Source organism: Gossypium hirsutum, chromosome A09 (assembly GCF_007990345.1).
Source record: "Gossypium hirsutum isolate 1008001.06 chromosome A09, Gossypium_hirsutum_v2.1, whole genome shotgun sequence".
In the NCBI taxonomy this organism is placed as follows: domain Eukaryota; kingdom Viridiplantae; phylum Streptophyta; class Magnoliopsida; order Malvales; family Malvaceae; genus Gossypium; species Gossypium hirsutum.
In genome coordinates this window covers 52258006-52284569 of record NC_053432.1, presented here as the reverse complement: position 1 = coordinate 52284569, position 26564 = coordinate 52258006, and the positions used below count along the sequence as shown (strand labels likewise).

Here is a 26564-nt window from a genome sequence, read left to right as displayed (position 1 = left end):
GGTATCAAGGACTTATTCCAAATATGTCATTTTCATAATATTCACCAAATACTATATACATCATAGATCATCACATGTCAAGACATCACACATAAGTTTAGTGTGCATACTTGTACAACTTGTAACATAACTCAAAGACATACTCACCAATGGCTTATCTCATTGAGATCATCAACGAATACTTCGCTAAATTACCCGTTGAACACTTGGAATATAATCAGATACATGGAATGCATGCGCATAAGTGCCATACCCGCAGCTAGACAAACTCAATAGCCTGCGGAAATTATGTAGCCAAGCTACCATGTAACCTTCCTATAAGCGAACTCAGACTCAACTTAACGAGCTCGGGCATTCGCATCCATAAGTGAACTCGGACTCAACTTAACGAGTTCGGGCGTTCGCATCCATAAGTGAACTTGGACTCAATTAAACGAGTTCGGATGCCTAGTTACAACTCACGAACTCGGACTCAACTCAATGAGTTCGGAACTCAAATATCCTAGTGACATGTCACTTGTATCCTAATCTATTCCCAAGGTTCAAACAGGATTTTCCTCAATCATACATCTTTGCTGTCTTCCACGGAATGTCGGAACTGATACTTGGTAGCATTTCATATTTATCAAGTAAATTCACATAATTTTACATACTACTCAACAATAACCACAAAGCATAATTTTTCATAATAATAATCATCATATCATATAACTAACATTAAATTACTTAAAATGACAATTATGTTACTAAATTTACACATGAACTTACATCTCATTTAGTATCAAGGCAATAACATTAAATTACACATTCCATTATTAAAAATCATATGAACTTACCTCGTATGCGAAAATGGCCATTTTTACCATTTTGTCCACAACCTGATATTTTTCGATTTTAGCCCAAATTTTGATTTTTCCTTGCTCTATCATTCAAATATAGCCTAATTTGGACTCACATTATTCAAATTAACCCAAAATCATATTTTGGTAAAATTACAATTTTACCCCTAAACTTTGTCAAAATTACATTTTCCCCTAGACTCGTAAATTAAACTTCATCCTATTTCATTATGTTTTATGACATGCTGACCATTTTTTCCTTCTATAGCAACATCAAATTCGCACTCTAACATGTACTTATGAACATTAGGTATTTTTACCGATTATGTCGTTTTACTCGTTTTCACGTAAAATCGCTTAGTAAAAGTTGTTTAACACAATTTCAAGCTTCATATTCTACCATAAAACATCAAAATAAACACATTTCACCTATGGGTATTTTTCCAAATGTAAACCCTAGGTTAAATTATTGCTAAAATAAGCTTAACCAAGTTACCGAATTTCAAAAAAGTAAAGAACTTTAAAAACGGGGCTAGGGAGCACTTGCAATTGAGCTTGGGAGTTTGAAAAAACCTTAACCATGGCTGCTACTGGTAGAAACGGTTGAATGAAGAAGATGATAGCTAATTTGGCTTATTTTCCTTTTCAATTCTTTTAATTATTAGTTTACCAAAATACCCCTAACTTAAAAATATTTTATTACACCCATTTCATGTCTATTTTTGTCTAGAAATTAACCAATGGACTAATTACCATTTAAGGACCCTCAATTTTAAATTTCATAACAATTGGACATCTCTAGTATGTAGAACACAACTTTTGCACTTTTTACGATTTAGTCCTTTTGACTAAATTAAGTGCTCGAACGTCAAAATTTTCAAACAAATTTTTTATGAAATTATTCTGTGAAATCATAGACCATAAAAATATAATAAAAATAAAATTTTCATCATCGGATTTATGGTCCCGAAAATACTGTTCCGACTAGGCCCAAAATCAGGGTGTTATAGTAGATGGAAGCTTATTATTTTGAAATGTTGAAATGGTGAGATGCTTTGTATTGAATTAGATAATCCGAGTGGGTTGCCTATTATGATATCAGCTATGTCAGCGCAGAAACATGTGAGAAAATGTTATAATGCTTATCTTGCTTATGTATTGGATACTAAAGTGTCTGAATCAAGACTTGAATCAGTGCCAATGGTTTGCGAGCATCCCAATATGTTTCTAGAGAAGTTACCTGGATTACCGCTAGTCAGAGAGGTTGAATTTGCTATTGAACTTGCACCAGGAACATCATCGATATCGATAGCACCTTATAGAATGGCTCCTACCGAGTTAAAAGAATTTAAAGCACATCTACAAGAGTTGACGAATAGAGGTTTTACTTGACATAGTTTTTCACATTAGGGTGCATCGGTTCTGTTTGTTAAGAAAAAAGATGGATCGATGAGATTGTGTATTGACTACCGTCAACTCAACAAGGTTACAATCAAGAATAAATATCCACTACCTTGAATTGATGATCTTCGATCAATTGAAAGGTGCCACAGTATTCTCGAAGATTGATCTTCGATCTGGCTACTATCAACTATGAGTGAAAGATTTGGATGTGCTGAAAACTGCATTTAGGACCAGGTACAGACACTATGAATTTCTTGTTCTTTCATTTGGTTTAACTAATGCACCTGCAGTATTTATGGATTCGATGAACAAAATTTCCAGACCGTATTTAGAAAAATTTATTATGGTATTTATTGATGATATTCTGATATATTTCTCGAGATGAATCCAGGCATACTGAGCATTTGAGAATTGTTTTACAAACTCTGCGAGATAAACAACTATTTTCTAAATTTAGCAAATGTGAGTTTTGGCTCCGAGAAGTTAGTTTTCTGGGACATATAGTGTTTGCTAAAGCCATTAGAGTTGGTCTGAGTAAAATTTTCATAGTTGTTGACTGAAAACCACCGAGAAACTTATTTGAAGTTAGAAATTTTCTAGGATTAGCTGGCTATTACCGAAGATTAGTAAAAAGGTTCTCAATGATAGCTACATCGGTAACGTGGCTATTATAGAATGATGTGAAATTTGAATGGTCAAATAAATGTCAACAAAGTTTTAATTAGTTGAAAGCGCTGTTGACAGAAGCACTAGCTCTAGTTTAGCCTAAATCGGGTAAAGAATTCGTAATATTCAGTGATGCATCTTTAAATGGTTTAGGCTGTGTTTTGATACAGGAAAAGAACTATCAGAGACATGACTTAGAGTTGGCAGTTATTGTGTTTGCATTAAAATTTTGGCGGCACCATTTGTTCAGCGAAAAATGTCACATATTTACCGATCAAAAAATTTTAAGGTATCTAATATCGTAGAAAGATCTAAATCTGAAATAGCGCAGATGGCTCGAACTGTTGAAAGATTATGAGTTGATCATTGATTATCATTTGGAAAAGCAAACGCAGTTGCTAATGCTTTGAGTAGAAAGTCCTTGTTTGCTCTATGAGCGATGAATATAGGAGTGACATTATACTATGGTGGCTCAATCTTAGCTGAGTTAAAAGCTAGACTAATGTTTTCGTAGTAGATCAGTGAAGCTCAGAAATGTGATAGTGAGTTGCTAGCTAAATGGGTACAGCGTGAGTCGATTTTTGATTCAGATTTTCATATAAGACCTGATGATTGTTTATTGTTCAGAGGTAGAGTTTGTGTATAGAGGAACCTAGAGCTTATACAGAAAATTGTGCATGAAACTCATAGTGGTAGTTTGTTTGTTCATCCAATAAGTAATAAAATGTACAGTGATTTGAGACAGATCTACTGGTAACCGGGAATGAAACGTGAGATTTATGATTTTATGTCGAGATGTTTGATATGTCAGCAAGTTAAAGCTAAACATCAGGTAGCTTTAGAACTGTTACTGTAACACGTCTAACTCGTATCCTTCGTCGAAATAGGGTTACAAAGCATTACCAGAGTTTATATTTCAAAGTTATAAAAAATTTTAAAACATTTAATTCATATCATCAATCACAACAAAACCAGTCAATAGCATACATATTGTCCCTTATACGAGCCCTTGATGCTTTAAAAATACATTAGAAATAAATTGGGACTAAATCAGAAACATTTAGAAATATCAGAGAAAAGATGAATATTTACAAACTGCAAGGGTCACACACCCGTGTGGCCAACCCGTGTGACTCACACGGCCAAGAGGGACAACCGTGTCTTAGGCCGTGTGGGCATTCTAAATAGGGACACACAGCCGTGTCCCAGCCCATTTTCGTGCCTATGTAACTCATTGACTTGGGTCACACGGCCAAGCCACACGTTCATGTGTCAGGCCATGTGCTAGGCTGTGTAAAACCTGACTTGAAACCCTTTAAAACCTATAGGGGACACACAGCAGTGCTGCCTAGCCTTGTGTCACACACGATTGAGACACGCGCCCGTGTCTCTACTCATGTAGACAAAAATAGGCCATTTTACAAGCCATTTTTCTCACTCTTTTCAACATGTACCTATAATCCCTTTTGCACATATACAGAAGCCATCAAAAGGCACCAAAATCATGCATAATCAAGCTAAACATATATGGTATAATAACAACTAACCAGTATGCCCAAAGGCACCTCAAATGACAACATTAAAACATGTATAACCATGTAATCAATCTGGCCAAAATATTTAATTAACTTCTAACTAAGTTTGCATCATTACATACCATTGAATTTACTTGCCATAACGTACCTATAACAACCCGTTTTTAGTTAAATAGGAACAGTGGTTTTGGGACCACAAATATGAAGTCAAAATAATTATTTTATTATTATTCTAATGTTTACAACATGATTGAATGATTGTGTGAAAGTTTCGGTTAAAAAATTTATCATTTGATTAGTCAATTTTGATAAAAAGGATTGAATCGCGTAAAGTGTAAAAGTGATGTTCTATTAGTTAAAGGTATTTAATAACTAAGGAATCTTAAGTTAATGGTCCTTATGTTGTAATTAGACCATGATTAGTGTGAGTGGACAAATATGGCCATGATTACTGAATTTTAATGAATTAATAACAAGGTTAATTTGGTAATTTGCAAATATAAGTTAATTAAATAAAACAAACATAATTTTAAGGTTTCCATCTTCTTCTAGTCGAATTTAAAGAAAGAAAAAGACATTATTTTTTTGCTTTAAAGATTCAGCCATGGTACCTTGAGCATGTAAGTGATTTTAACTCCGTTTTTAATAATTTCTATGTTTTTAAGATCGTTGCAACTAGGTCTAGCTAGCCCAGGGACTAATTTGTAAAATTGTTAAAGGTTTAGGGTTTTTCCATTGATGAATACATGTGTTTTGATGTTTGATGATAGATTATGAATGGTTCTTGATAGGTAAACAAGGTTTGTTAAGTCATTTTTAGTGAAAATGCCAATTAGGGATTTAATGGAAAAATATAAAAAGTTTGTGGTTAAAATGTGAAATAAATGGAAAATATGGGCTCCTAGGACTTAATTGAAATTCGACTAGCATGGGTTGTGGTTGAATTGCATTAATTTGTGTTTTTATGAAATAATGACTAAATTGTAAAAAATGTAAAATACTAGGGACAATTGTGTAAAAATGCCTTAAAGTGAATTTTGGACTAAATTGAATAGAGAGATGATTAAATAAGTTAATTTTTATTATATTTAGATCAAGAAAGGAAAAATACTGACTTAGATAAGGGAAAGAACAAAATTATGGAATAGTGTTGTTTTAGCATCCGAGGTAAGTTTGTATGTAATAAGCATTGTTATATTTATGATTTAAATGCTTTGATATTGCATGAACTATGAATACGAGACTACGGACGTGTTTGACTATGATTCGACGATGATTCACCATTCGAAATCCTAGTTGAACCCTAGGAATAGATTTGGATACTAGTGACATGTCATTAAGGGATTATTGTGCTTATGTGTTCCAAGTGCTGGTCTTATACGTCCTATTGGTTGTTGAGTATACTGGCATGTGTTGCAGTTACTTGACAGCTTGTGTGAGCAGCACCGTGTAGCTACGTCTTAACCTACAGCTTGTGTGAGCAGGCCTATTGATAGCTCTAGTGTGAGCAGTATATGTGATACGAGACTGAGATAGCTTCGGCTATATATATGGCACTTTGGGTGCGAGATACATTGAGTTGGCTTCGGGCAATGATATTGTCACATTGGTGCAAGTTTCCTGAGTATCTGATAGTATTCTGAATGGTTCAGCGGGTAAAGGCGTCGTTGTGTATGAGATTGATACAAGATGGTACAAGTATGTACATCAATTGTATAAGCTTAAATCGAAGATGTTGTGAAGTTCATATATAAGATTATGATTGAAAATGTGAAAGGTTTGTTAGTTAAATGAACTACTTGTTGATATATTCAAGTTGATGATTTGTATATTTATGTTAAGATTGAGTTATTTCATACGAGCTTACTAAGCTATAAGGCTTACTTTGTTATTTTTCCATGTTTTATAGAGATTTTAAAGCTAGCTCGGACCTGGGGATCGTCAGAGATTACATCACACTATCCAACTATCAATTTGGTACTTTTGAGCTTATGTTTTGAGTATATGGCATGTATTGTAACACCCTGAATTTGGGCCTAGAAGTTTTGGGCCTTGAGCATGGGAGCAGTTGAAGGCAGCTTATAATATTCTGTTGTGCGTGAAAATTTCGTTAATGAAGGCTTGTTTTAGTGGTTAAGTGTATTGAGAAGTGTTGGAGAAGTCCTGGGTTCAAACCTGGACTCTAGCAAAAATTTTGATTTAAGGTGAATCAACCCTGGGTGTAGTAGGTAGGCCTTAAGAATATTGTTGGAGAAATTGTGACATAAAAAGCCTTGTGGCTTAGTGGCAAGTAGCATGTGGAGCATCTGAGGGGAGGCATGGGTTCGAATCCCATGGCAAGCAAAGAGCATTTATTTTGTTAACAAGGGGCGGCAAGAGTTGGTGTTGAATTTAAACTCTGATGATGGAGGGATCCCACATCGGGAAGCTAACATAAGAGTGGATACGAAGCTGGCTTTAAATATAGAGAACCATGAGGAGAGTAAAGGTACCTTTCTTGGCTGATCCCTTTCGCTTTATGGCGTGCTCGTTTGGGTTGGGCGTCGGCTAAGAGTGCTCGGAGCGTGGATTAACTCCAGTCTCCAATCAGGTGTGTATTTTCTCGCTACTTTAGCTGTAGGATGGCTACTTCGGGCCGCGATGGGCCGAAAGGGGTCATGTGGGCCCAATGGGCCTACGAGCCCAATTGGATAAGTTGTTTGATTGTGTAGTAAATATTGGACTAGGCTAGGTGAATCTCATATCTGTGGCTAGATTTGGGCTAAAAGGGCCACACGAGCCTGTGGGCCCATTTGGGCCGAGAAGGGCTTTAGGCCCATTCGTATTGTTATCCCTGTTTAGAATACTTTAGTTTACCAAATTACTGAAATATCCTCAGTTGTAAAATTACCAAAGTACCATTGGTTTATAAAATTACCCAAATATCCTCGATTTGTAAAATTATCGAAATACCCTTAGTTTGCAAAATTATTGAAATACCCTCGACATGTAAAATTATCAAAGTACCCTCGATTTAAAAAATTACCGTTTTACCCTCGATCGTGAAATTACTGAAATACCCCTATAGGATAGAATTACCAAAACACCCCTAGTTTGTAAAATTACTAAAATACCCTTGTAGGGTAGAATTACTAAAATACCCTAGTAAGGTAGAATTACCGAATACCCCTGTAGGGTAGAATTACCGAAATACCCCTGTAGGGTAGAATTATCGCAATACCCTTATAGGGTAGAATTACCGAAATACCCCTGTAGGGTAGAATTACTAAAATACCCCTGTAGGGTGGAATTACCGAGATACCTTGTGGGGTAAAATTACCATTGTGCCCTTAAGGTGTTAAATGACTGTTTTGCCCTTGTGGGCAAGTGACTGACTTGGACTGTGTGGTTGACGGATTTGATTGTGAATATATGTTGGTGAGATGAATGATTTGACTGTGATTGTTTGATTCAAATATGGACAAGATATTCTGATTCTGTATGTTGTATGCGATGACATGTATATCTGTTGCATGGGATATGGGTTATATTGATGGAGGAAGCGTTCTGGCAGCCTCGCTGCAATCTGGTGGCTTCGCCACATATATCTGTTCTGGTGACTTCGTCACAATATCTGGCAGCCTCGCTGCAATTTCTGTGGTGTGTAGCGGTTGGGTGGGTCGAGTAGTCTCCCCACAAGGTGTAAGGTTGTTACGGAGGTGTATACGGCTGGATTGGGTTGGGATTGCATTCACATTCTGATTCTGATTCTGGTACCTGATACTGATTCTGATTCTATTACCGAATTTTGATTCTGGTTCTGATTCTGATTCTGTTACCTGATACTGATTCTGATTCTGTTACCTAATTCTGATTTTGATTTTGATTTTAATTCTGTCACCTGATTCTGATTCTGATTCTGATAATGTTTCTTATTCTGTAATGGGTTAAAGCCCATCTGATACTGTCTGTTATAGTGGGCTAAGGCCCAATTGTAACACCCCGAACCCGAGACCGTCGCTGGAGTCGAACACGAGGTGTTAACAGACTTCAAACCACTTATTCAAATTTTTCCAGACTAGCTGCCAATCTGCGTACTAGTCGCTTTAAAAATCATATCTTGAGCTCTGGAACTCGAAATCCAGTTCCGTGAATTTTCCCTGAAACTAGACTCATATGTCCATCTACATATTTTTTTCTAGAATTTTTGGTCGGGCCAATTAGTACAGTTTATTAGTAAAATTCTCCCATGTTACTGGGGTCGACTACACTGACCTTTGCGCATTACGACCTGGATATCTCCCTGTACAGAGCTTCAATACTAATGCTGTTTGTTTATATAGAAATTAGACTCATAGAGGAATCTATACATATATGGCATGGCTCCTAATTATCTCTGGTTAATTTATAATGAATTTCCAAAGTCGGAACAGGGAACCCAGAAACCGTTCTGGCCCTGTCTCACGAGAACCTGAATATCTCTTAACATACTGTCCATATGATTGTTTTGTTACTTCTATATGAAAATAGACTCATCGTGATTCGATTACATAATTTATTCACTATTTAATTCCATTCCTACTAATTTTTGTAATTTTTCAATCCCACGTCACTGCTGCTGCCAGCATCTGTTACTGAAGCAACTATGTCCATTTCGTGATTTCTCATTGATCTAACTAGTAATTCATCATACATATCACAAAATTATAATCATGACTAGCCATACCAAAGGCTAATCATTGTCAAACATCTCCCTACTACGCTATTGCCATATCATGAATCTTAACACCAAAATTAATCAGCCATGACATATGGCATAAAAATCGTATTACCAAGACTTACGTCCCAACATTAGAACCAAATTCAACCGAACATTATGCCATTTCCGCATGGCTAAAAGTTTACATACCAAATTTCAACAAAACATATTAGCCTATACATGCCGAAATGTTCTCTTAGACCAACTAAGAAGAAAATACCAAAGGTTGCTAGCCGGTGTGATGACTTCGACGACGGCACGATCACGCAAAAAGAGACGAGTCCAAGAAACCTAGAATAGGTGACAAGCAAACACCGAATGAGTATATAACTCAGTAAGCCATAAGCATTCCACAACCATCCATTAATAAAATTATCACAACAGGAAACAATGAAATGAGGTTAAGTACTCCATCCATACCAAACTATACCATAGTTCCTTAAACCCTATGGTTCAATCTCATACCAAGTCCTACATTGGCCTTTCATACATCATTTTGTTTTCGTTATAATCATACAATTAAACGACTTTCACCTATTCCACAATGAACCTTATGTACGTGACTTCAACTATAATCGTCACATAGGTTCAAAACTTACCAAGCTCAACTCCAAATATAAACATAGCGCCTATTAGCCATGAACTCAAGGTACTTACCTTTTCCGCTGTCCAAAATTGACTCGGTAAAGTCGAACCCTTCATGTAAATAATTTATAGAAAATATATATTGGGTTCGCACACATAGTGCTTAATAATCAACCGCGCACACTTAGTGCCATGTACTTTAAACTCGCACACTTAGTGCTGTACAATTTAAACCCGCACACTTAATGCCAATCTCATGACCGTGAACACTTACTGCCCGCACACTTAGTGCCGAAAACCAGCCACTCTATAGGCTTCACTTCCTTTTTACATTCGACAAATTTCATCTCTACTTACATATACATTTGTATACATTTCATCTCATTAAACACAATGGTATAGGTATTACGATCATTTAAATCAATACCAAAGATATGCTTAATGACTTACCTGTGTTGGGTAAGACGGTTCCAACTCGGCTACTCGATGATCATTTCTTTGCCTTTGCTCGATTCTCCTCCTTTAACTCCTTGAGCTTAATCAATAAATCAACTAGTTTAACCGCCTTGCTAAATATTTACAATCTAATTACACATGCATATGTATGTTAGTATATTCGGCAATCACCCTTACTAATCACCCACTTGATCAATTATAGAGAATCAAAGTTAATATCACAATGTGTACCCTATATGGCCCATTATACATAATCAAATTTAACATCATCTATATATTTACTCATATGGCCGAATATACCTAATCATACATACACCTAACCAAAAATAATTTCTAAAATCTTTATATCATTTATACACTAAGCCGAGTACTCTTACCAAGTTCACCTATATTCTTCAACAAATTCTTCACTGATCAAACACATATTCAGCTAAAGAAATGGCAATTTTAGCAACTTTTGATTTAATACTTTATCAATTATAATACATCTAAATATTTTTTTCATATTATTAACACAAGTCACATACATTACTTAATATAACATTTTCACATTCGGCATTAGTATCAACCATAGTAGCCGATTCTTCCTACTTTGTACCCATGCATCTATTTGATCCTTAGTTAGTTCAAACACTCAAAGTCAACCATCTCCATACCTCATCACCAAAGATATCAAAATACCAACCAAGAATGTAACATTCATGGCCGAATATCATCTCCATCATTTAACAAAGTTTGAACCATGGCTAGGTAGATTTCAAACTTACAACTTAAAATATACATGAATCTCAAAGAATAATATCAAACATACCTCAATCTAGTTACATGCATGGCCAAACTTCCTCCTAATCCTCTTCCAAACCAAACATGAAGCAAGAACTCCTTCCTCCTTCCTTAGAATTTTCGGTCAAAAGAGGATGAAAAAGGATGAACAAAATTTTTCTTTTCCTTTCTTTAGCTCACGGCAATGGGGGGGAAACAACCACTCATTTTTTTGTTTTCATTTCTTTATTACCCACACTCCTTATTTTATTTTTTTCTAACATACCTCACTAAGCCAACATGTTCCCAACATGTTTCCACCCATAGCATGGCCAACCACTAGCTCAAATTTTGGGTAATTTGACATGCAAACCCATCATTTTCATAACATGCATTAATAGACCATTTTAAATTAGCCTATCATATTTTCACCATGTCTCATATCGATCCCTATTTAATAATTTCTCATGCAATTGGCAAAATTGGAGAATGAAACTTCCACATACTCATGTACACACATAATAAGCATAGAATATGGAAATTAATTATTTTTATGACTCGGTTTTGTGGTCCCGAAACCACTCCCCGACTAGGGTCAATTTTGGGCTGTTACAACTCTCCCCACTTAAGAAATTTTCGTCCCCGAAAATCTTACCGGTAAATAGGTTTGGGTATCGTTCCTTCATCGAGCTCTCGGTTTCCCAAGTAGCTTCCCCGATCCCGTGTTTGAGCCATAACACCTTCACTAACGGAACCCTTTTGTTTCGCAACTCCTTCACTTCACGAGCTAGGATACGCATCGGTTCTTCTTCATAACTCATATCGGCTTGAATTTCAACCTCTGATGGGCTAATTATGTGCGATGGATCAGATCGATAGCGTCGAAGCATCGAAACATGAAAGACGTCGTGAATCTTTTCAAGCTAAGGGGGCAAAATCAATCTATACGCAACCGGACCAACTCGTTCGGAGATTTCGTACGGCCCAATGAATCTCGGGCTCAACTTGCCCTTACGGCCAAACCTGAGTACCTTTTTCCAAGGTGAAACTTTAAGGAACACTTTATCTCCCACCTGATATTCAATGTCATTTCGTTTCAAGTCCGCATATGATTTCTGACGATCTGTGGCTGCCTTCAGACTTTCACGGATTACCTTTACTTTCTGTTCGGCATCTTTAATCAAATCAACTCCGAAAATTTTACTTTCACCGAGCTCGGTCCAAAACAATGGTGTACGGCATTTACGACCGTACAAAGCCTCGTAAGGTGCCATCTTAATACTTGATTGAAAACTATTGTTGTAAGCGAATTCAATCAAAGGTAAATACCGTTCCCATGAACCACTAAACTCAAGGATGCAGCATCTCAGCATATCCTCGAGTACCTGAATTATCCGCTCGGATTGACCATCGGTTTGGGGATGAAAAGCGGTGCTAAAATGCAGCTTGGTACCCAAAGCTTCTTGCAATTTCTTCCAAAATCGTGAGGTGAATCTCGGATCTCTATCCGACACGATAGAAATAGGTACTCCATGTAATCTCACAATCTGAGAAACATACAATTCGGCTAGTTTATCCAATGAAAAATCTGTACGCACGGGGATAAAGTGAGCCGACTTAGTCAGTCTATCAACAACAACCCAAATCGCATCCTTCTTACTTGCTGACAATGGCAGTCCGGACACAAAGTCCATTGTGACTCGATCCCATTTCCACTCGGGTATCATGATTGGCTGAAGTAATCCTGAAGGTACTTGATGTTCTGCTTTCACTTGTTGACATATTAAACATCTCAAAACAAAGTCGGAGATGTCTCGTTTCATACCATGCCACCGAAACTGACGTTTCAAATCGTTGTACATTTTCGTACTCCCCGGGTGAATTGACATTCGGCTACAATGAGCTTCATTCAGAATCTTCGAAATGAGTTCTGAATTTCTTGGAACGCACAACCGACTTCTGAACCTCAAACAATCGTCATCATCAATTTGAAATTCGGATTCCATATTCGGAATACATTCAGCCCGTTTTGCAACCAATTCATCATCGACTTTCTGAGCTTCACGAATTTGCTGAATCAATGATGGTTTGGCCTTTAATTCAGCTACTAACACATTGTCGGGTAGAACAGACAAGTGCACATTCATCGCTCGTAAAGCAAACAGCGATTTCCGGCTTAAGGCGTCCGCAACCACATTAGCCTTTCCCGGGTGGTAATCAATGACAAGCTCGTAATCTTTCAACAACTCAAGCCAACGTCTTTGTCGCAGATTTAAGTCTCTTTGAGTCATCAAATATTTGAGACTTTTGTGATCCGAAAATACATGGCACTTTTCGCCAAACAAATAATGTCGCCATATTTTCAAAGCAAATACGATGGCGGCTAGCTCGAGATCATGGGTTGGATAATTTCTCTCTTGTGGCTTCAATTGTCTCGATGCATAGGCCACAACTCGACCTTCTTGCATCAATACGCAACCCAACCCGAGTAGGGATGCGTCACTATAAATGACAAACTCTTTGCCTGATTCGGGTTGCACTAAAATTGGAGCTTCAGTCAAACGAGTTTTCAGTTGATCGAAGCTTTTCTGACATTTCTCCGTCCATTCGAACTTAACATCCTTTTGAAGTAGCTTCGTCATTGGTGTGGCTATCATCGAGAAACCTTTTACAAATCGTCGGTAATAACCGGTGAGTCCCAAAAAGCTCCGAACCTTAGTAATATTTCTCGGAGGTTTCCAGTTAAGTATGGCTGAGATTTTGTTCGGGTCAACTCGAATACCCGATGTGGATACCACATGACCCAAGAAGCTAACCTCTCTTAACCAGAACTCACACTTACTGAACTTAGCATATAACTTCTTATCCCGCAAAACTTGCAACACTAATCTCAAGTGTTCAGCATGTTCGATCTCATCTCTTGAATAGACCAAGATGTCATCAATGAACACAACTACGAACCGATCCAAATATGGTCTGAAGATCCGATTCATCAAATCCATAAATACCGCAGGGGCATTAGTGAGCCCGAACGGCATCACCAAGAACTCGTAGTGACCGTACCTCGTTCTGAAAGCAGTTTTGGGTATGTCCGAATCTCGAATTCGCAACTGATAATAGCCCTATCTCAAATCTATTTTTGAGAACACTGAGGCTCTCTTCAGTTGGTCGAACAAATCATCGATGCGCGGCAATAGATATTTGTTCTTTATCGTCCTTTATTCAGTTGACGATAGTCAATGCACAACCTCATGGTTCCGTCCTTCTTTTTCACGAACAATACTGGTGCACCCCAAGGTGAGAAACTTGGTCGAGCAAAACCTCTATCCGTCAATTCTTGCAACTGAGCTTTTAACTCTTTTAACTCGGTTGGTGCCATACGATACGGAGCTATCGAAATCGGCGTAGTCCCAGGTACAAGCTCAATACCAAACTCTACCTCCCGAACAGGTGGTAAACCCGGTAATTCTTCAGGAAAAACATCCGGGTATTCACAAACCACCCGCACAGATTCGGGTTTCTTTTCTAATTCTTTATCATCAAGTACATACGCAAGGTATGCTTCGCACCCTTTTCTTACATATTTCTGGGCCAACATTGCTGATATTACAGCTGGCAACCCCTCCAAATCCGTAGACTCAACTCGGATTACTTCGTTATTTGCGCACCTCAAATCAATAGTCTTGCTTTTGCAATTCACAACCGCATCATGCGCGGTCAACCAATCCAAACCAAGAATAACATCAAATTCGTCAAACGGCAAAAGCATCAAATCGGCCGAAAAACAGGATTCTCGGATTATTAGAGGGCATCTCTTACACACTTTATCAACAAGTACGCATTGACCCAAAGGGTTTGACACTCGAATTACGAACTCAGTAGACTCAACAGGTAGAGTCTTACTGGATGCTAAGGTTTCGCATACATATGAATGAGTAGAGCCAGGGTCAATCAATGCAATCACATTAGTATCAAAGAGAGTGAAGGTACCAGTGATGACGTCAGGGGAGGATGCCTCCTCTCGTGCGCGAATGGCATATGCTCTAGCAGGAGTACGGTTCTCGGCTCGAACAGCCGTATCAGAGGCCCCTCTCTGACTACCACCCCTACCTCCTAAAATTCTCGGTGGTCTACCTCTAGTTGTCACTCCACTAGGTCTTGCACCTTGAATCTTATTCTTCTCATCAAGCTCCGTGTAATCTCTAATGAAGTGGTCCTTCGAACCGCATCCGTAACAGGCCCTGTTAATAGACTTACCCCAACATTCACCTATGTTTCGTCTTCCACATTGGGGACATTCAGGTTTCTCTAGACGATTATTGCCCAAACTAGCTACCGAAGTATCTCGGGGGTCCGTCGATGGTCGTGCTCTGATGGAAATTCCCACAGTCATCCTCGACTTATTAGTGTCCTCCCTGAACTTCTTTACAGCTGAGAACGGAGCTTTACCGGTCGATCTTTTACGATAGTCTCTAGCTTCAAATTCAGCCTTCTTCTTCCCCTTTCCAAGTTCTTCCGCCTTGTAGGCTCGTTCGACTAGTGTCACGAATTCTTTTATCTCCAAAATACCCACTAGTAGCTTTAAATCTTCGTTCAATCCTTCTTCGAATCTTTTGCACATGGCAACCTCATCAGCTACACACTCCCGGGCATACCTACTGAGTCTTACGAATTCATGTTCGTATTCAGATACTGTCATACGGCCTTGCTTAAGTTCCAAGAATTCCTTACGCTTTTGATCGATGAACCGTCGACTAATATATTTCTTCCGAAATTCCGCTTGGAAGAAATCCCAAGTAACTCCTTCGTTTGGGACTATGGAAATCAAGGTCCTCCACCAATAGTAGGCTAAGTCTCGCAACAAAGATATAGCACACTTTAGACATTCATCGGGTGTGCATGACAGTTCATCGAACACCCGAATGGTGTTATCAAGCTAGAACTCGGCCCTTTCAGCATCATCAGTAACTATGGCCCTGAACTCCTCAGCCCCGCGCTTCCTAATCAAGTCTACAGGTGGCTTACTCAGCCTCACAGGATCAGTAACTGATGGCATTACGGGCTCCTGGGGTGGATTATTCAAATTCGGGGATTGTTGGACAGCCGGATTGGTTCGGGCATACTGCGCGACCCACTCATTCATCATGGTAAAGAAGGCTTGTTTAGCCCCATCACCTTGATTATTCGTAGATGACTGAGGTTCAACAGGCGGTGTCCCTTGTGCAGGAGCAGCCGCTACACTTTCAATGTCATCCGCCAAGGTTCTCTCTACACCGAGATCCATTTACTAATCAAAACATAAATTTTAACCGTCAGAAGTCATCACACATTTAAACATTAACATTCGGCATGTATAGCTAGACTCATACGTGCTATGGTAGTCCTAGAACCGACTAAACCATAGCTCTGATACCAATCAAATGTAACACCCCGAACCCGAGACCGTCGCCGGAGTCGAACACAAGGTGTTAACAGACTTCAAACCACTTATTAAAATTTTTCCAGACTAGCTGCCAATCTGCATACTAGTCGCTTTAAAAATCATATCTTGAGCTCTGAAACTCGAAATCCAGTTCCGTGAATTTTACCTGAAACTAGACTCATATGCCCATCTACATATTTTTTTCTAGAATTTTTGGTCGGGCCAATTAGTACAGTTTATTAGTCAAAGTATCCCATGTTACTGGGGTCGACTACACTGACCTTTGCGCATTACGACCTGGATATCTCCCTGTACAGAGCTTCAATTCTAATGCCGTTTGTTTCTATAGAAACTAGACTCAGAAAGGAATCTATACATATATGGCTTGGCTCCTAATTATCTCTGGTTAATTTATAATGAATTTCCAAAGTCGGAATAGGGAACCCAGAAACCGTTCTGGCCCTGTCTCACGAGAACCTGAATATCTCTTAACATACTGTCCATATGATTGTTTTGTTACTTCTATATGAAAATAGACTCATCGAGCTTCGATTACATAATTTATTCACTATTTAATTCCATTCCTACTAAATTTTGTAATTTTTCAATCCCACATCACTGCTGCTGCCAGCATCTGTTACTGAAGCAACTATGTCCATTTCGTGATTTCTCATTGATCTAACTAGTAATTCATCATACGTATCACAAAATTATAATCATGACTAGCCATACCAAAGGCTAATCATTGTCAAACATCTCCCTACTACGCTATTGCCATATCATGAATCTTAACACCAAAATTAATCAGCCATGACATATGGCATAAAAATCGTATTACCAAGACTTACGTCCCAACATTAGAACCAAATTCAACCGAACATTATGCCATTTTCGCATGGCTAAAAGTTTACATACCAAATTTCAACAAAACATATTAGCCTATACATGCCGAAATGTTCTCTTAGACCAACTAAGAAGAAAATACCAAAGGTTGCTAGCCGGTGTGATGACTTCGACGACGGCACGATCACGCAAAAAGAGACGAGTCCAAGAAACCTAGAATAGGTGACAAGCAAACACCGAATGAGTATATAACTCAGTAAGCCATAAGCATTCCACAACCATCCATTAATAAAATTATCACAACAGGAAACAATGAAATGAGGTTAAGTACTCCATCCATACCAAACTATACCATAGTTCCTTAAACCCTATGGTTCAATCTCATACCAAGTCCTACATTGGCCTTTCATACATCATTTTGTTGTCGTTATAATCATACAATTAAACGACTTTCACCTATTCCACAATGAACCTTATGTACGTGACTTCAACTATATTCGTCACATAGGTTCAAAACTTACCAAGCTCAACTCCAAATATAAACATAGCGCCTATTAGCCATGAACTCAAGGTACTTACCTTTTCCGCTGTCCAAAATTGACTCGGTAAAGTCGCACCCTTCATGTAAATAATTTATAGAAAATATATATTGGGTTCACACACATAGTGCTTAATAATCAACTGCGCACACTTAGTGCCATGTACTTTAAACTCGCACACTTAGTGCTGTACAATTTAAACCCGCACACTTAGTGCCAATCTCATGACCGTGAACACTTATTGCCCGCACACTTAGTGCCGAAAACCAGCCACTCTATAGGCTTCACTTCATTTAACACTCATGGCCGAATATCATCTCCATACCTCATCACCAAAGATATCAAAATACCAACCAAGAATGTAACATTCATGGCCGAATATCATCTCCATCATTTAACAAAGTTTGAACCATGGCTAGGTAGATTTCAAACTTATAACTTAAAATATACATGAATCTCAAAGAATAATATCAAACATACCTCAATCTAGTTACATGCATGGCCAAACTTCCTCCTAATCCTCTTCCAAACCAAACATGAAGCAAGAACTCCTTCCTCCTTCCTTAGAATTTTCGGTCAAAAGAGGATGAAAAAGGATGAACAAAATTTTTCTTTTCCTTTCTTTAGCTCACGGCAATGGGGGGGAAACAACCACTCATTTTTTGTTTTCATTTCTTTATTACCCATACTCCTTATTTTATTTTTTTCTAACATACCTCACTAAGCCAACATGTTCCCAACATGTTTCCACCCATAGCATGGCCAACCACTAGCTCAAATTTTGGGTAATTTGACATGCAAACCCATCATTTTCATAACATGCATTAATAGGCCATTTTAAATTAGCCTATCATATTTTCACCATGTCTCATATCGATCCCTATTTAATAATTTCTCATGCAATTGGCAAAATTGGAGAATGAAACTTCCACATACTCATGTACACACATAATAAGCATAGAATATTGAAATTAATTATTTTTATGACTCGGTTTTGTGGTCCCGAAACCACTCCCCGACTAGGGTCAATTTTGGGCTGTTACACCAATTGATATTGAAACTGTAAGTAAGGCTGGGGCCAGACTTTTAATTCTTTTATATGACTGACTGTTCCTGTTTATAGTAGGGGATTTCACACTGAGTTTTCGTAAACTCACCCCGTTTATTAACCTTTCAGGTAATTTCAAGACTTAGACGGATCGGAGCTGCGAGGGGCTCGGAGGAAGCCACACACGCTGTTTATGTTACAATTTTGATTATTCCTTTTAAATGTTTTATGTGGGTTGTAGTAAAGCCCTCGCAATTTTCTGGATTTCAAATTTGGAATTTTATTTATTGTTCTTATAATTGCTAGTATTAGAACACGGTTTTCTAAAGCAACTACTGTTGTTCAAAACATCACGTAACCGCAATTAGTTTTTAAATTAAGCTTCCGCAACTGCCAGGATTTTTTTTACAAAGTTGTTAAGAATGTTATTCAGCTGAGGTTTTCTAAGAAGGTTTAAAAAGGATACAAGTTTTTAATTATTAAGAAGGGTTTTTAATGGAAACATGGTTTTCGAAAAACACTTCAATGTGACACGCCAGATTCAAGCCAAACTTCTAAGCCGGGTTTGGGGTGTTACATTTAGTGGTATCAAAGCCTGGATTGCAACAACTCGGCTGTGGATTGGGTTTTCAAAGGTTAAATTTCAGAAAACTATTTTCAACTACGTGGTCTGTTTGAAGTATTTCTCTTAAAAAGTGTGACACACCGAGTCTCCGGTACTGAATCCGTATGTCTTCTGAATACTTTTGTCTGTTTAGAAATTGAAATACTGTGGATTCCTTAGATATTGGTCTGAATTTAAGTTTGGTATTTATTTTATGTGGATGTGATGTTTGGATATAGAAATTGTATATATGTGTGATAAATATGTGGCTGCTTCTGTGAATAAGTGTTGTATGTATGAGATGTTTCAAGTTCTAGTTGAAGTGTGATAGTGATAGTAGGATCAGAGTGCGAAGCGGTAGCGTAGTGGGGTAGATGTTACACGACTACCCTATTAGATGGAAATTTCGGGGACAAATTTTCTTTAAGAGAGGTAGAGTTGTAATACCCTGAATTTGGGCCTAGAAGTTTTGGGCATTGAGCATGGGAGCGGTTGAAGGCAGCTTATAATATTCTGTTGTGCGTGAAAATTTCGTTAATGAACGCTTGTTGTAGTGGTTAAGTGTATTGAGAAGTGTTGGAGAAGTCCTGGGTTCAAACCTGGACTCTAGCAAAAATTTTGGTTTAAGGTGAATCAACCCTAGGTGCAGTAGGTAGGCCTTAAGAATATTGTTGGAGAAATTGTGACACAAAAAGCCTTGTGGCTTAGTGGCAAGTAGCATGTGGAGCATCTGAGGGGAGGCATGGGTTCGAATCCCATGGCAAGCAAAGAGCATTTATTTTGTTAACAAGGGGCGGCAAGAGTTGGTGTTGAATTTAAACTCTGATGATGGAGGGATCCCACATCGGGAAGCTAACATAAGAGTGGATGCAAAGCTGGCTTTAAATATAGAGAACCATGAGGAGAGTAAAGGTACCTTTCTTAGCTGATCCCTTTCGCTTTATGGCGTGCTCGTTTGGGTTGGGCGTCGGCTAAGAGTGCTCGGAGCGTGGATTAACTCCAGTCTCCAATCAAGTGTGTATTTTCTCGCTACTCTAGCTATAGGATGGCTACTTCGGGCCGCGATGGGCCGAAAGGGGTCATGTGGGCCCAATGGGCCTACGAGCCCTATTGGATAAGTTGTTTGATTGTGTAGTAAATATTGGACTAGGCTAGGTGAATCTCATATCTGTGGCTAGATTTGGGCTAAAAGGGCCACACGAGCGTGTGGGTCCATTTGGGCCGAGAAGGGCTTTAGGCCCATTCGTATTGTTATCCCTGTTTAGAATACTTTAGTTTACCAAATTACTGAAATATCCTCAGTTGTAAAATTACCAAAGTACCCTCGGTTTATAAAATTACCCAAATATCCTCGATTTGTAAAATTATCGAAATACCCTCAGTTTGCAAAATTATTGAAATCCCTCGACATGTAAAATTATCAAAGTACCTTCGATTTACAAAATTACCATTTTACCCTTGATTTACAGAATTACTGTTTTACCATCGATTTAGAAAATTACTATTTTACCCTCGATTTACAGAGTTACTATTTTACTCTTGAATTAGAAAATACTATTTTACCCTCGATTTACAGAATTACCGTTCTACCCTCGATTTATAGAATTACCATTTTACCCTCGATTTAGAGAATTACCATTTTACCCTCGAATTAGAAAATTACTAAAATACCACTGGTTTGTAAAATTACTAAAATACCCCCTGATTTGTAAAATTACTGAAATACCCTCGACTGGTAAAAATTACCAAAGTACCCTCGGTTTATAGAATTACTATTTTACCCTCGATTTACAGAATTACTATTTTACCCTTGATTTACAAAATTACGTTTTACCCTCGATCGTGAAATTACTGAAATACCCCTATAGGGTAGAATTATCAAAACACCCCTAGTTTGTAAAATTACTAAAATACCCTTGTAGGGTAGAATTACTAAAATACCCTAGTAAGGTAGAATTACCGAATACCCCTGTAGGGTAGAATTACCGAAATACCCCTGTAGGGTAGAATTATCGCAATACCCCTATAGGGTAGAATTACCAAAATACCCCTGTAGGGTAGAATTACTAAAATACCCCTGCAGGGTGGAATTACCGAGATACCTTGTGGGGTAAAATTACCATTGTGCCCTTAAGGTGTTAAATGACTGTTTTGCCCTTGTGGGCAAGTGACTAACTTGGACTGTGTGGTTGACGGATTTGATTGTGAATATATGTTGGTGAGATGAATGATTTGACTGTGATTGTTTGATTCAAATATGGACATGATATTCTGATTCTGTATGTTGTATGCGATGACATGTATATCTGTTGCATGGGATATGGGTTATATTGATGGAGGAAGCGTTCTGGCAGCCTCGCTGCAATTTCTGTGGTGTGTAGCGATTGGGTGGGCCGAGTAGTCTCCCCACATGGTGTAAGGTTGGTACAGGGGTGTATACGGCTGGATTGGGTTGGGATTGCATTCACATTCTGATTCTGATTCTGTTACCTGATACTGATTCTGATCCTGTTACCTAATTCTGATTCTTGTTCTGATTTTGATTCTGTCACCTGATTCTGATTCTGATTCTGATTCTAGTTATGAAAATGTTTCTTATTCTGTAATGGGTTAAAGCCCATCTAATACTGTCTGTTATAGTGGGCTAAGGCCCAATTGATACTGAAACTGTAAGTAAAGCTGGGGCAAGACTTTTAATTCTTTTATATGACTGACTGTTCCTGTTTATAGTAGGGGATTTCACACTGAGTTTTCATAAACTCACCCCGTTTATTAACCTTTCAGGTAATTTCTAGACTTAGACGGATCGGAGCTGCGAGGGGCTCCGAGGAAGCCACACACGCTGTTTATGTTACAATTTTGATTATTACTTTTAAATGTTTTATGTGGGTTGTAGTAAAGCCGTTGCAATTTTCTGGATTTCAAATTTGAAATTTTATTTATTGTTCTTATAATTGCTAGTATTAGAACACAATTTTCTAAAGCAACTACTATTGTTCAAAACATCACGTAACCGCAATTAGTTTTTAAATTAAGCTTCCGCAACTGCCGAGATTTTTTTTACAAAGTTGTTAAGAATGTTATTCAGCTGAGGTTTTCTAAGAAGGTTTAAAAAGGATACAAGTTTTTAATTATTAAGAAGGGTTTTTAATGGAATCATGGTTTTCGAAAAACACTTCAATGTGACACGCCAGATTCGAGCCAAACTTCTAGGCCGGGTTTGGGGTGTTACATGTATAGGGACTTTGGTCATTTTGGTTATGTGTTGGTAATGAACCTAGCCATTTGAATTGGCTTGAAAATGTATATGTTTTGTTTTGCACATATAGCCATGAGTGATGGCTCATTTTGGATTATTTTGGTATGTTTGAATCATGTATATTTATATATGTGTCTATGTCTTGTGAAATGTGTTGATTGATAGTTGTGTGATGCTTAATGGTAATAGGCATTATGTGTATCAAATGGTTGATTTGTGGATATTGGTTTGCTTGTGAAATTAGGCTAAATGATGCATATTTGGAAGTGTATATTTAATTAAATTGTATATGTGATTTTGGTCTAAATGGTATGGCATATTTTATGTCTTGTGTGGATTCAGAAAGGTGGTATAGATTATGTATGGATTAACTTTAATTGGTTAAATGATGCATATTTGGAAGTGTATATTTAATAAAATCAAGTTAGTATGCTCCACATAGCCTCACACACGGGCATGTGACTTGACGGTGTGACATAAATCAGTATACCCCACAGGTTTGGCATGGCCTGGCACACGGGTGTGTATGGCCATTTTTAGGGCACATGGGCATGTGTGTTGGCCGTGTAACCCAAGTCAGAGAGTTACACGGAGTTGGACACAGGCTGGGACACAACCATGTGCTCCCATTTTGAATGTCCACACGGCCTATGACACGGGTGTGTTTGTTGGCTGTGTGAGACACACGGCCGGGCCACACGGGCGTGTGTCCCCTATTTTTGAAAAAAATTTCTAAGTACTTCAAAAGTTATTGGCTTAGTCCCGAACCACTCCTAATGCATGTTTAGAGCTTTGTAAGCTTGTATTAGGGACAAAATGTTTGGTTGTGAATAAAATGTATATGATTTGATTAATTGTATGCGAAATGTATGTTTAAAATGTGGTATAAGTCCGGTAATACTCTGTAACCCTATTCCAATGTTGAATATTGGTGAGGGGTGTTGCAGTACAAAATGGTACTAAGTATATCATTCAACCACTAGCATCAATAGTCATCTAAGTCATTCATAACAAAGTACCAATTCACTAGATTTACATATGCCATAAGACATTTACAATATTAATATTTAGACTTTCATTTCATCTTCCATCATTCAATCATAGCAAACCAAACATTCACCATTTTAAGTCTAATATTTACATGCCAAAACAAAATTCATTACACTACAAAATTGCCATAAGTCAAGTCAAATCGAATGGCCATATCAACAACCAAAACACATATGCCAACATTAGCAAAAAATATTTATACATGCCATTGTAACCTTAACCAAGACATCACAATCTATCGATATAATCGTTGGATAGTGTGATAAATCTCCGACGAGCTTCCAACTCAATCGAGCTTCCAATAATATGAAAAGTAAAGGAAAACAACTATGTAAGCAATGACTGCTTAGTAAGCTCGTATAAACTTTAATCAGATCAGTCCATTTCCAATATGAAATTTAAACATATGAAGAGTAATCATATACCAATACCACATGATTCCTAAAACCAAATTCAACATCTAACAAAATGAGTAAATCCATAGCATCACTTATACATATTATCTCTAGCATAGTAGGATTTTAAACAACTTTAAACTCTTCCAAATTTCTTTTTTTTCATTTGCATTTCATTACATGATAAACCATTTCATAAGAAATTACATAATTTAAATCTTACCATTCTTTCATAAACACAAGCATATTTTCATTTGGACACTCACCATTACAATACATAACATATAAATTAACATGACATGATCCAACTAAAGCTTGGCAAAAGCCTAAGCATTCACACCAAACATTTTAGCATACATGATACAAATCATAAGCACATTAACATGAATAACCATTTAATCTTAACATGTATCACTTAAATCTATTACTCATCTTAACTTACATAATTTCCATGTATCACCATAATAGGGATATTCATATAGTTTCATGTCTTAATTCATATCATTTTCTTTACCATTTCATTTCCATAACACATAAGGCATAAACATAGCATCATTTAAATCATACTTTTCATAATCATGAATGTTCTTAATTGAATCATTGATACATCATCCCTTTCTATAATTGTCATAGTGAAATCCATCGGAACCCTTACCGGTTCATCCCTTTTCATACCTGTTGAACCATTTAGAATAATATCGGATACACGGGAAAAGCTTACACAAAATGTGCTAAACATATAGTCGTAGCTCACATAAGCTGTAAAATGGTTCTGCTCACACAAGCTATCGGTCAAAATGTAAGCTACAAGATGTTTCTCACACAAGCTTTTAAGTATCCGCAACTAATGCCCGACCTCAGCCATCGGTAGGACATGCAAAACCAATACCGAAAACATGGTAATCTAGGTCTTGTAACACCCCTAACCCGTATTCGTCGCAGGACTGGGGTTATGAGACGTTACTGATCATACAGTTGCTTATACGAATATTTGATACTATAAAAGTCTATATTGATTTCATTGATATATTGAGAACATTTCATACGATAATATAACCTTGCACATGATTATCCCTATCAAAGTTTGAAACATTTTGAACATCTCAAATAAATGAAATAAGACAAAATACACTTATATCATTAAATTACTTAAATTTTAATTGACCGTTTTATGCATCATATTAAGTCCTTAATGCGGCTTTCATTCCTAAGTTTATGTCAACTTTGCATGTATAGTATAATTACACAAACTAAAGACAAACATTTGGGAATGTACAAAAATCCATTCCGTTCTATAGTTATTTGACTATCACAACTCAATTGCATAATTTCATAACTTTACAAAAATCAACGAATCGATATAATCATGCATATTTGTAAACCAATCATAATACAAAAAACTATAAATATATATATCAAGATATATAAGAATTCATCCATATGCCATGATCGAATACTCAGTCACATATATCCATTGATATTACCCAACTAACTTAAACTTTTAACCGCCTATTACTAAGGTTGACTTAACCCATATGGCAACATCATAAATATTCATTATATGCATGCAAACATATTAATTTATCTAAATGACATTCTTATGTGTATATACAATCCCATAAAAATATCAAGACCGAACCAATAAAATAAGGTACACACAAATTAGATGTATCTTTCCTGCAGCAAAGACCTTATTAACATAAAGTACATAACATTTAAACACCTCAAATGTCCACAAAATATATATACTACTTGTTATCAAACAAACTTAGTGAATATTCAATCCCATATGCATAAACTGAATAGGAACATGGCAATATTCATATTCCAGCACGCGCAATACCTAACACAAGTTCATGCATACATGACACATAATTATAAAGCAGAGTAGACAAAGGTCAAGCTTAACACAACAATTTTTTAAGGAAAATTGCTTAGCCATTTTCGCATGGCTTTATACACGGCCCAAAATTAACATTTCCAAAACATACTTTAGCTTATACATGCCATAATTTCTAATTTAACTTATAAAAGAACCCAAAGGAGTGGATAGTGTGATGACCTTCGCAAATGATCCCAGAGCTTGTAACTTGACTTCCCAAAATCTATAGAACAGAAACAAATATTCACATGATAAGCTATTTTAGCTTAGTAAGCTATAAGCAAATAAATAACCTAACGATGTTAACAAAGTTAACAAAACTAACTAGAATATTTTATCATTTTATATTTAAATCTAGTCATCTATAAATGCATTCGTATGAAGTATTTTTAAGCATATATAATTAATCTCCTTTTATAATGCCACTTGACCGAATGTATAAATAGTCAAAACTAACATAGTATCATCTAACCATCAAAGTCGAATATTCCTATTACCCTAGATCACATACACAAATGCAAAACTCATATGTCTTAA

General features: G+C 37.1%; 1 long non-coding RNA gene across 1 annotated transcript; it reads left to right on the top strand.

The window, feature by feature from the left end:
- The first annotated feature begins 6973 nt into the window (after positions 1 to 6973).
- On the top strand, positions 6974 to 22394 carry LOC121206727 (uncharacterized). The gene is made up of 2 exons (XR_005901898.1): positions 6974 to 7034; positions 22226 to 22394. It is a non-coding gene; the product is annotated as an uncharacterized lncRNA (long non-coding RNA).
- Positions 22395 to 26564: the final 4170 nt, after the last annotated feature.